We start from the raw sequence: 10,293 nt of genomic DNA on the forward strand, positions 1-10,293 counted from the left end.
GGTCTGGAGGCTACCCAGGGCTCCAACTGTCGCCCAGCTCAGAAGCCTCCAGAGCAGGCCCCTCCTGAGGTCCTGTCCAGCCCCTGGGACCGGGACTATGCCTGGAACACATCATTGAGACCCTCTCAGCCCTTCTAGCCCCCTGAGGCTTGCTCTGTCCATGTCGAGGCCCCTCAGCACCCCCCACCAAAGACACCTACCTCCAAACCAGGAGCTTGAGTAAAAGAGGCGTGTGGCAGGAATACAAGAGTGATGAAGGCAGTGGCCAGACTTCAGCCATGCCTGGAGGTCAGGTGCCCTGTGGAGAGACCAGGGAGGCCAAGTGGCCTGCCCAAAGTTGATCAGCCTGTGTGCTGGGGGACCCAAACCTGAGCAGGGGGACACTGGCTGAGCAGAGGTCAAGCACTTTGTAACCCGCAGCACTGGGGAGGGCAATTGTGGAGGTCGGAGGCCACATGCAGGGGAAGAATCAGGAGTTGGTCACCACCTAGAGTTCAGGCCTCCCCGTACCTGTCCCCTGTGGGCTGCCTGTGTGCTCCTGGGGTCCTGCAGGGTGGTGTGTCTCCCCATTAGGACAGAGCTGCTCCGTCAGCCACTCGACACCGCAGCACCCAACGCCTAGCATCTCCAGCTCTCCAACTTCTCTTTCCCAAAGCATCTCGGAGACACTGGAACTTTTCATGCAATCTGTGGAAAGGAGGAAAAGAATGCAAGCCTGGTGTGTTTGTGTAGCCATGGGTTCCTAGACTCCCAGTACCTGTGTGGGGTGGGCCCCACAGATGCACAGACACGGAGACATGACAGTATGTACTGGAGAAGTGCAGATACAGAGGTGCATCAGAACCATCAGGGGTGTCCTGAGCATCACCCTACAAATAGTACGACTGATTACGGCTAAGTGTTATACATCAACAAGTGCCTACAGTGTCCAGGTTCAGCTCACACTAGCCAACCACAGGGAAGTTAAAACCACAATGGCTCTGCCTCTGACGAGCTTTTCAGTTAGTTTAAGCCGAATCCCGAAAGCCGCTTCAGAAAAGAAAGCCCTATTCCCTGGAAGACTGTACAGTTCAAGGAGAAAACAAAGGAGCTAGAGAAATATTTGTCCCCCGAATTGTGGTATTTCCACCTCGTTAGAAATGGCGTAGGACCCTGTAGAAGCTCCGGTCAGACCTGGGCCGAAACCTCACCGGATACTTATCATTCAGGGGGCGGTCAAGCCTTGGTCAGCTAATTGCAAGGTGGTGAAATGGTTCCTGCTGTACTCTGAATTTGCAAGCTCAGAGCTAAAGTCCTTGATTCCCCCTTGGTACCTGGTTGGCAACTGAACAGGTGACTATCAGGTGGAGGAGGAATCCCTGGTCCTGGCTTTGTGGTTCAGACAGTTGGGGCCCCCAAAGGCAAGGGCAGCTGGGGTTACGTATGGTCACCCTGAAAAGGGAAACCAAGCCCCTTAGCGAGCCCCCTGAAAGTGAGTGTTACCTCCGGGAGATAGGGCAGCTGCAGGCTGGATGTCCTTACCTGTCCTTCAGGTTTGGAAGTGACTCATGCCCACCCCCAAGCTCTTACCCACACAGGCCCTTCCCTAGAATGTCCTTCCCTCTCAGAACCTGACTGATATTTCCATCTCTTCCACAGACCTGGCACTGCATTTGATGGTCCAGCTGGTCTACCCAGAGCCCTGTGAGCCTCCACCCAACACACTTTATGTGGAATTATGTCCCACCAGCTGACATCTTCTGAGTCAATTTCTCCAACTTTGTGTGGCTCTCTCACAACCAGTGAGTGCCCAGGCATCCGGGCTGGGTGGGAAACAGCACAAGGCACGCGGTGGGGCCTCAGCAAATGAATTGGAACAAATGAGTGTGGCTTTCAGCGATTTTTAAATATGTAACTCTTCATGAAAACGATATGGCATAAACTTCTGGAAGTAAAATTGTTGTCATTAGCTGCCATCGAGTCGGCCCCAACTCATGGAGGCCCCGTGCATAAGGGGATCAAACTGTTCCGATCCATAGGGTTTTCATTGGCTGACTTTTAGGAGTAGATTGTCAAGGCTTTCTTCCTGGTCTGTCTTAGTCTGGAAGCTCCACTGAAACCTGACAGCATCGTAGCGACACACAGCACACGAGCCTCCACTGACGTTTACGTTGGCGACTGTGCCTGAGACGCGTTGGCTGGGGACGGAACCTGGGTCTCCTGCACGGAAGGTGAGAATTCTACCACTGAACTACTGTTGCCCCCAAAATAAAATAAAAATAAATAAATAAATTGCCTTAAACCTAGCAGCTTTCTAGCAGGCACACCCAGCCATATTTGACACCTTCCTTGCCGATTCATAATGACTATCGATGGATGGCAAAAAAACCTGATCTTGTCCCCAAATCCAAGACAAGTGCTTTTTACAGGGCACCCTGGAGGTGCTCCAGGGAGAAACTCCTCCTGCTGGACCCACTTCCATCACGTCTGCAGGTTAAAAATGGGAGCCCAGAGGCCTGGCCAGGGGCCCTCAGCCCTGAAAATCCTTCGGGGTGGGGGTGCTTATAAAGCACACTGATGCCCTGTGTTTTAGTCATCTAATGCTGCCATAATAGAGATACCACAAGTGGATGGCTTTAACAAAGAAAAATTTATTTTCTCTCAGCCTAGTAGGTAACAAGTTCAAATTCCGGGCGTCGGCTCCAGGGGAAGGCTTTCTTTCTCTGTTGGCTCTGGATGAAGGTCCTTGTCCTCAATCTTCCCCTAGTCGAGGAGCTTCTCAGGCACAGGACCCCAGGTTCAAAGGACACACTCTGCTCCTGTGCTGCTTTCTTGGTAGTATGAGGTCCCCCACTCTCTGCTTACTTCCCATTCCTTTTATCTCTTGAGAGATAAAATGTTTTCCAGGCCACACCCCAGGGAAACTCCCTTTACCTTGGATCAGGGAGGTGGCTTGAGTAAGGGTGGTGTTACAATCCCACCCTAATCCTCTCAACATAAAATTACAATCAAAAAATGGAGGACAATACTGGGAATCATGGCCTAACCAAGTTGTTACACACATTTTCTGGGGGACAGAATTCAATCCATGACACCCTGGATCCCCACAGAGAAGAGGGATCCGATTATCCAGGCAGGGCACAGTTCCGGCTCCCCAGTGAGTCCAGCCAGGTTCAGAAGAGGCGAAGGCTGTGCCACAGAGCCAAGGCAGTGGCCGCTGGCTTCATGGCTTCGCAGGGCAGGGCTGAGGGAGGGCATGGGCCACCACCTCCCCCCTCCCCCCACCCACATTGTCTCAGGTTCCTAGGAGGCAGCAGTCAGAGTGAACAGAGGCTACTTCCTGGTCTCTCCTTCAATCGTTCCAGACAATGTGGCAGTGAGTGGCCTGGCCTGTGGGTGGTCTCCTGGGTCTTTGATCCTCCTGGTGACCAGCTTAGGTTGGCCTCCTTCCATTGTACCATGAGCATTCAGCAGCTCTGAGTCCAGACCAGAACCAGGCCCACTCAGAAGGTACAGGATGGTTTGGGAGGCAGAAAGTACCCCCAGAGGCAATGGCCCAGAAAGAGAAGAGTCAAAGTTGAGAACCTTGGGGGACCGGATCCCATGCCCATTCAGTGTGAGGAAGAAGACAGGAAATCAGAGGATCCGGAGTGGGGAAGGAGGCAGGGCAGCCAACTGTGCCTGCCAAGTGGGGGTTTGGGGTGGAGGGAGATGCGGAAGAATGGAGAATGAGTTCAGGGAGGGTGGGGTGGGGGCAACATTGGATAACGGGGTCAGGGAGGGTGGGGATGGGGAGAGCTGGAGAGGGGGGGTCATGGGTGGGAGGGAGAAGGGGAGAACCCTGGTCCTCTCACCCCTACTCTGCAGCTCCCCTCTATACCGGCTGAACAGGCAGGCCTGGGGGTTTGGGGGCTGCATTTGAAGTTCCCCTGAGCCACATGAATATGCTTTTCATGGTGCCCACACTGGACTCGTAGAATGTCAAATGGTAATTAGCAGCAGAAGGCTTCTGTCCCAGGCGATATTATCATCAGACGTCTCCGGTTTCAAAGTGAGCAGCTCCCATATAAATGGTGGGCAGCAGGATGGAGGCAGAGAGTCTCCCCAGGGTGGGCAGGCCTGGTGGGGGGGGGTATTCTGGGGACCATGGGGCTGACGGTCATGGTGGATGAGCTCCACAGTGGATGAGAAGGGCTGGTGTGACATCCCCACCCGTCAGCCTGGTTATGACTGCAGGCCCTCCCCGTCACCCCCACAGCCTTCCTCTACCTCAGCTCTTGAGGTCAAGGGTCGGGGGCCATGGCCGTGGTCTCACCAGTGAGGCGGAACTCTAGTCAGTCCCTTCTGATTCTAATTTCTTTTTTCTAGAAAAACATATATGGGGGGTTGGTGCATGGGCTTATCCCAACTCTCAGACACATTCTGAGCACAAAACTGAGGAAGAGTCCAGGGTCCTCACACCAAGGAGACTTTGGCAGAACAGGGAGGGTGGAAAGAGATGGGCTGGGGCTGTGGGAGCCTCAGTGTTGCCCCCCTCCCCGAAGATAAGCTGATACCCTGACGGGAGGTGAAGGGTAGAGGAGATGAGGCCCAAGGGCTCTGCCAAGTCTGTGGTAACACACGGCCTGCCCACTCACGTTCCCACCTCTTCTCCCCTCTCTGGAAAAGGCCTTCACACCTTAGAAATGTTGTCAAAAGGCAAGGTAGGTGCTACCACAGCAGAACCCCCTGCCCTCAATGCTAGCCCCCATGACCCTCCCAGAGAACCCAGCAAGGTCTCTAGCTAGTTCTCCACCCATGCAGGTAGCGGGCCGGAGCCAGGAGGGGGAATAGCATTCCTGTCACTTGAAACACCAAGTTCCGCTTTCCTAAAAGCTGACAGTTCTGGGAGTTTGTCTAAAGGAGAGAAGAGCACAAAGGTGTTCACTGTGGCATTGTTCGTAAGAGCAAGAGAAAAAAAGAAAACTTAGATCCTAAAGGTCCATCAATTGTATCCACAAAATAAAATCCTTGTAGCCATTAGCCTAGTGTATAGCCACATTTATGGTCATGGAAATCTGTCCAGACATTAAATTTTAAAAATCAAGCCAGAAAATGTGATCCTAATCTTGAAAATGTATCTATATGTGTATATACGTATAAAAAATGTCTAGAATGATCTACACAAAAATATTAAACTAGATTATCTCTGAGTGTTAAACAACGGGTATTTTCACTTCCGGTTCTATAAGTAGAGAGAACAATAGTCAGTTTTTACTTTGTAATTAAAAAAAAACAAGCCTCTCAAAAATTTGTCCTCAAAAGCTGGTTAAGGAAGGACCCCACACCCCCTAACCAGAGCAGGCTAACCCAGGCCCACTTCTGAAGATACATCATGTTTGTCTGGATTGGAAATTCAGTGATAGTTGGAGACTCACACGCACACGTACATACATACATACTCACACAAACACATATGCATTCACAAATATACACATACACACATACACAGACACACATACTCACACTCACACACATTCATACACACACATGCTCACATACGCACACGCTCACACATTCACACACATGCTCAAGTGTGCACACATTCACACACATGCTCACTCGCGCACATATGCTCACACATGCATGCATACTCACACACGCACATACATGTACAGCAATGTCAAGTCTCAGCATCTCAGAGGAACCCAAGCACGGGGTGAGATGAGAGTCCAGGGTTCCTTTGGCTCCAGTGGCTCTCAGGGACTCAGGGCTGGGGGCGCAGAGGGATGGTCTGGGTGCCCTGGGACCCCAGCCCTTCCTCAGGCACCCCCAGGCCCTGGACCTCTGCCCTCTGCCCCTTCTGGCAAACCTTTTTCTCCTGTCCAGCTTCTTAGCCCTCCCATAAGTTCTCCTGTTGGGTGAGACTTGTAGAAACGTTTGCTGCTGTCTTGCCACACAGTGAGAAAAAAAAAGGAAATTGATCTCTCAAAATAAGACCTGTCCACATCAAGGACTGGCCACACCACACGTGGGCACCCAGACGAGTCTCCACAGAGAAGGGTTCTTGGTGGAAGGGCTCTCCCAGCAGTTCTGTCCAGTTCTGGTGGTCCTTTCCCTGGCTGCATGCTGAAGGGTCCTGGCACTGGTCTGACCTGTGGTCAGGGGCAAGGAGACCCCACCTCACACAGACAGGAGGCTCATTCTCCGGCCTTGCGCTCCTGCACAGGGCAGCTCTGGGCTGGACAAGGCCCTCGAGTGTACATACATTACACCCATGCATATACACATGCGTGCACACACACACGTGCACACACACATAGACACATGCATATGCCTGGATATGTGGCTCAAAGGGACGCAGAGTGAGCAGCCGCCCTCTCGGGGCTGAGCTTGTGCTGCTGTCACCGGTGCGTTTCCGTGTTTCAGCAGCACTTTCGCGGTGCAGTGGAGCCATAAAGTGGCCGTGTCCTCCAACTGTGCCCACTCTGCGTGGCCTTCCGGACTCTCCACACAATGGGGGTCATTCAGGCATGCAATCTGCAGCCCTGGCTGCCCTCCCACAAATCAGGCTGTTGGTGCCAAACTCAGGCCGAGGGCAGCTCCTGGGCCCACCGGCCACTGCCAGGGGCTACAGCAGGCGCCCCGAGGCACGCCCACCCCACCCCCACGCATGTCCCTCACATGCCTCTCCTGGCCCTGGTGTCCTCTAGGACAGTGACACAAAGTCGGAGGGAGTGGTGGGCACCAGCCAGCGTCTCTGTCTCTGAGGTCCCGAGATGCTCTCCCAGCTTTGGTCTCCATGTTGCCCCGGCTCTTGGCAAAATAAACAGACGGTGGCATCGCCGGGTTTATTACGAGTATTCCCCAAATGCATAATTATCTCTGAAGAGGCACATTCTTGGTGAGCTGCCAACCTCTGCCTCAGTGCCAGACTCCAGCCTGCCTTCCTGCATTCCTGGGCCGTGAGAGCACCAGTGCCGTGGGTGGGGGGCTTGGCCAAATGTGTGGACGTCACTGCACCCTTGCAGGTGAAGTGGGGTCCTCCAGCACCCCATAGCTCCGATAAGGCAGGGCCATGAGACAGTCCCCCAATCCCCAGCCTGGACACTCCCGACCTGCACAGAACCCAGCCCCGTGGCAGCCATCATGCTGGGCCAGTCAGTCCTAGGCGAACTGGCCTGTTTTCTCTTCTGCAGAAGACCTAATCCCAAGAGAGGGTCTGCACGTCAGATGTCCTGTGACCTGGTCTCTGGGGGCACTGCCGGGTCCTGGTGAGGCAGGGGTGTGGGGCACTCCCCTTTCTCCCTGTGCTTCTCGTAAGCTATGCCTCCACCCCCTGAAGGAGCCCCCACCTGCACCGCTGTAGCTCACAGGCCCCAGTACTCCTCACACAGATACACAGATGTGTGCACACACATGCACTCACACAACACACAGACAGACACAAAGGCTTCTTGATGCTGACCCGCCTTTCTGGCATAAAGACCCTATTTCTTAGTCTGCCCCTCCCCACACCCCACAGCACCCCACCTTCCCCTCACACAGCGCTCTCAGGGTTTGGGTTGTTTTGTTTTGGGGGATTTTTTAGCATTTTTTCACCTTCTCTGTGATCAAACTCATGACTAGGGAAATATGTGGCTTGACAAGCAAAATGCTTCTGAAAACAAAATGCCAAAACCCCTAGCCATTCCAACCTCGCCACGTGACGGCCCACGTAAACAGCCCTGTTTGTGTAAATTGCCTGCCTGGTGGACGTGGCAAGGACAAGACAACAACCGAGGTCCCCAGTGGACCCCACCCGCCGCGCTCCAGGGAATCTTTGTGTCCAAGGCCCCTGGTTCCCCAGCAGAACAGCTCTGACCGGGCTCCCTGCCCAGGCCACTCGGCTCCACCCTGAGTCCCCACCAGGCGCCAGGCCCATACCCTGACCCCACTGTGGCACTCCCCCATGGCCCCAGAGTCGCCCCTGCTCTGTGCCCGCCGCCCAGGCTTGGCCCGGGCCCCAGGCCTCTCCCCCACCCTGGGATCTGGTGACACCCCCTCCCAACCCCGTTTGCCTGTCCACCCCTCTTCCAGTTCCTCTGCTCACGGAGCTGGCTGGCTCTGGCTCTTTCTTGGCCGCCTAGCCCTGCTCTCCTCACTCCCTGCTCAGTCAGACAGGGCTCACCATCACAGCCTCATCAGCCCACCCTGGCTTACTGCCTGCTACCCCTACACTCACCAAGCCTGATCACCAGCCTTCCCCAACATCTCTCCTGATGACCTGACCTCTGCGTTTCCTGTGATTCAATCATTTTTCCAACCAGAATAGACTGAGCGCCCAATGTGCTGCCCCAGGTGCCAAGGAAGAGCCCACTGTGTACCAGCCCCACGTGCCCTGGGAGCCCCCACTCTGTGCAGGCCCTTGTGCCGCACAGAAACGCATGCCCTACCTAGAGGCACCAGGACTCTTACTTCCCCCCAGACTCAGCCTCAGAGGGAAATCACACCCACCTGTCCCAGCCCTGGAAGGTGCCTGGGACAGAGGAGGGAGGCATAGGGAGGATCCCAGGAGCGAGAAGAGACCCTGGACTCACAGGTGTGGGGTCATGAATCAGTGCAGCTGGGCCTCCACGCTTTGCTGCACGATCCCCTCCACCTGGAGACTCTTCCTGACTGGCTCAAAGCCCCAACCCCCTGCCAACCAGGCCGCCTCTCGAACCCTGCCTCACTGGCCTTCCTGACGTATGATAAGATGACAAGTTTGTTGTCGAGAATACAAGTTCATGCAGACCAGGCCCTGCTTCTGCCTCCTTGGCACTGGCAGTGCCTGCAGGAAGCAGAGCCTCACTCTGAACGGACAACTCCATCAGAGAGCGGAAGAAGATCCACTGAAACTCGTCTTCATCAAGCAGGACCAACCATGGGCCTTCTCCAGCTCAGGCAGGCACATGGGCCACAGCACAGCTGTGAGAGGGCCATGGCGGGACACAGCCCCCAGCTCCAGGGCCCTGGATGTGACTAACTTGTACCAATGAGCACTGCGTTCCCACCACGCGGGCCCAGAGCCCCTGCCTCCGGACAGAGCTGCCCATCTCTGCAGGCAGCTGGCCAGGGACAGCTCCCACCTCCAAGGCCTGAATTAAATGGTTTAATCGATTAGTAGATGCAGCTCTCTTGCCAGCTGCAGCCTGAGGCGGGGCTTTCTCAATTGTGGGATGCCGCTTGCCCTGCCCTCCCTGGGCCTAGGAACCTAGCCAGCAGCTCCAGGCGGATGCTCTGCCAGGATCTAGGCCTCCCCGCAGCCAGCTTCCCTCCAGCACTGTGCTGTCCCTACAGAGCTGTCTCAGCTGACAGAAAAGGCTATGGGGCTCAAACAGCTGCCCTTGGTTCAGGATGAGGGCGAGGATTCCCCAAGAGACCGGGGTGTGATTGGGTCATGGGATCATTGCCCCGATGACCCCACAGCACCCACCAACCCCTGGACACCCTCCCTGTTGACCCCACAATGCCCCCTCACATGGCCCAGGGACAGGCCAGGGTCAGCACCCAGGTTACCATGCAAAACCCTGCCTTCCCCTCCCCATCCCGCCTGGCAGGCCCTGCTTGGCTCAACTTGGCATGCTCCCCACCCAGCTGCTCAGGCCTCACCGGACCCTTTTCTCCCCAGCAGGAGCCGGCAGGGGTCAAAGGTTCTCAGACTAACCTTCTGCAGAGCCTCTGACGTTGCCGTCACTGACCAAGGAGGACACTGACCCCAAGGAAACTCAGTATTCTTGTTTGCAGGCTCCTCCCCACGCATCAGACTCAGCGAGGCATCTGGTTCCCAAAACCCAGCGTGTGAACCCAAATCCGGGCTCCTTTATCCGCACAGGCCTGGCCGTCTGCTGCTCCCATGGACTTCCTCCTGAGCACACGCCCTCACAGTCATGAGGCACACAGGAACTGTCTACCTGTACCTGCCTCACCTGTGGCCATGTCCACTTGTGCCCACACCTGGGGCTTCAGCTTTCTGCCCATGAGCACCTGCTTCTTGCTATGACATGTTAGGGCCCTGCACACCTGATCCCCACCCAGTGCTCATTGACAGCGCCAGGCCTGGGTCCCCTTCGGTCTTCAGCAGCCACATGGAGTGGGAGGGGGCATCTATTTCATAGATGAGGACCCAACACCCCCAGGGTCCCCTGAGGATGTGGGGGCACTAAGTCTAGGCCCAGATCAGGCCCTGGTGTCCAGAGCTCTGCTGTGGGCTGGGGGAACCAGGGGAAGCTGGGGCCAAAGGTGGGACCTAAGTTAATGGACAGGGGAGAGGAGCAGCCAAACACAGACGCACGCGGGGGACACAGGTGGTCC

The sequence above is a fragment of the Loxodonta africana genome, chromosome 18 (assembly GCF_030014295.1).
Source record: "Loxodonta africana isolate mLoxAfr1 chromosome 18, mLoxAfr1.hap2, whole genome shotgun sequence".
Taxonomy (NCBI): domain Eukaryota; kingdom Metazoa; phylum Chordata; class Mammalia; order Proboscidea; family Elephantidae; genus Loxodonta; species Loxodonta africana.